This window comes from Sturnira hondurensis, unplaced genomic scaffold (genome assembly GCF_014824575.4).
Source record: "Sturnira hondurensis isolate 20B ecotype Veracruz unplaced genomic scaffold, ASM1482457v3 Scaffold0015519, whole genome shotgun sequence".
Classification (NCBI taxonomy): domain Eukaryota; kingdom Metazoa; phylum Chordata; class Mammalia; order Chiroptera; family Phyllostomidae; genus Sturnira; species Sturnira hondurensis.
In genome coordinates this window covers 1-2,511 of record NW_028088150.1, presented here as the reverse complement: position 1 = coordinate 2,511, position 2,511 = coordinate 1, and the positions used below count along the sequence as shown (strand labels likewise).

Sequence of the window (2,511 nt, the reverse complement as noted above, 5' to 3'; positions counted from 1 at the left end):
TCCAGACTATCCTTCCTCCGTTGAATTGCTTTTTCACCTTTGTCAAAACACAGCTTCTTATATACTATGCCCTCTTGATTACTCCAGTAAGTCTTAAAGTCAGGTAATGGGAGTCCTTACAACTTTTCCTTGAAAACTGATAGAGCTTACTTAATTTTGTACACAAAGCCTTTCCATTCCCCCAACTTTGTCTCCCACTTTGTTCTAGAGCACTTTATTCTACAGAAGAAAGTTCTTGCATAAGCTCTACCTTTTCTTGTTGCAACTGCTGTAAATATTGTTTGTTTTGCTCCAGTCTATCTGTCCTCCAACCACTGCAGGAGAGGCCCACTGACTGCTGACATCTGACTGCACAGATTCTTGGTGAACACTGAGCCATTATGGGCCTTGCTTACTGAGTCCACATGTGTAAGACTGTCAACCCTTCTCTATGCATCCTACTCCTCTTGGCACAGGATCTTGGGCAGATCAACTGATGATTCAAAGCACAGTTTTCCAATGGCTACGTGAGGTACAAAATAGATTGGGATTTCAGTTTTCTCATACTCTGAGTCCTTTTGAGCCTGAATAGATGGAAAGCAAGTGTAGAGTATCTTGCCAGTTTTTGTGCTTTTATCTTCTAAGAAATTGCAAAAAATAAATCCTACAAAGTGTCGATCCATCATCTGGTACATGGCTTGTGTGTGAATATCAACATGCAAACATCAAAAACACATATGAAGATGGGAATGATACCAGCCCACTATTGTCATGGGACGATATTGTCCTGTCAGTTCAGCGACCCTCTCTGCCTCTGTAGAGGCTGCAGATAGTTGCCCCGAAGAAATTTCAACTCGATTCTTCCTCTTATCAGATCGTTTCAGGATGATGACAGAATGAATGTGAACAATGTCAACTTTTTCACCAACCGAGTGTGTTTTTGTTCTGGCACATGTGAACTTAGAGTCATTCTTTGTGTCATCATTCATCTATCCTATGCACAGTCACATTGCCTTCCCCTTCTCTGTGCTCGGAGCATGGTTCAGTCAAACAAGGAAAGCATCCAACTCAAGATGAACCGCCTGAACCTCCATCTTGGTCTGGACTTGCTAACAACTTCCTTGGGCCAATTCAGGCCTGACCAACCCAGAGCTCAAGCCACTACTCTGTTCTTCAGATCAGGTACTGCGCTCTATTCAGCTTCATATACCCCGAAATACGCACAATAGATTACACATTGAATTTTTGAAGACTCTTGGAAACTATACCGATTTCCATACTAGGAAACCTTAAATTTAAACCGATTTAAACAGACATAACCAAGGGAGTGGTTCTCAATTCCAACTCTGTGCCACACAGAGTCAGTTGGATGGATTAAATACAACACAGTGTATCCACTCAAGAGGAAGATTACACTGCGTTAAAGTAATATTTAGGGAGAAATATGCAACGACGCCATGGAATGGATACAGTCCAGAGTAAAAAATACCAAAATATGTGCATTATGTTTGTAATTAAGCAAACAGTACTTATCATCAAAGTCCAGAACACAATACACAAAACATGACACTGGATGACAAGCTAGAACTCTAGATGCCTTTTTTTGATACTAACCATCTGTTTCGTATAAACTTTCCATTCATTCCAAATGTACAACTGGGTGCATACTCAGGGTATACTTTAAACTTCTTTGGAGATTAGTAAATAGCACCACCTAGTATTCCTACTCAGTAATAGAGGAAAAAAAAAAGAAAACATACCACATAACCAAGCAAAGAAAGAAACAAACAATACCCTGAAAGAGTTATGACAGCCTAACAAGCTCAACTGAGCAGTTTGAAAACATNCAAGGCGTGCCTGGGAAATCAAATGTTGAAACAGAAAATAATCCTTGTGTGATACAGAGAAATCAGAAATGCTAATCTGTTGTATGTATCTCCATCAAGGTATAGCCATAAACACAAAGAAGCATATTTTGTGATGTGGAAGTAGTTTATCTTATATTGTGGTATATAATATATAAGAGATAGCAATGTATTGTCAAAATCCACGTTACTTTGGAAAGCAAACTGGAGATCACATGAACGGGTTCAGAAGGAAAGGGGGACAATGGAGGAAAAGGTGTGGGGATCAAAATGCATATTTGGCAGGTACAAAGTAAACAGGAAGAAGAAAAGTACAGCAAATGGACAAGAGAAAGAATTCACAAGCAAAAGCCAAGGACATGAAGTCTGGGGTGGGACTATTGGAGAGAAAGGGAGTGCTGAGCAGAGGGTAGCAGGAAAGAGGGAAAAACCGGGATAACTGGAATCGCACAATCAAGGCAACATTTAAAAACAAAAAACTACACGAGATTTGCTAGTAAAAGGTCACCTGTTATACAGCATATTCCAGGATGTCCAGAGAGATACACACAAGGTAAATGTGAAATTCTATAACCAAAAAATGCTTTTAACAACATTTTCTAAATTTCACAGAACACTTTTAGAATTGAACCTATTAGACTAAAGTTGGAAAAGGCAGCTGGAAGAA

At 39.5% G+C, this 2,511-nt stretch overlaps 1 pseudogene; it reads right to left on the bottom strand.

Annotated features, from left to right (window-relative positions):
• Positions 1 to 214: 214 nt before the first annotated feature.
• On the bottom strand, positions 215 to 1,073 carry LOC119000048 (lys-63-specific deubiquitinase BRCC36-like; annotated as a pseudogene).
• Positions 1,074 to 2,511: the final 1,438 nt, after the last annotated feature.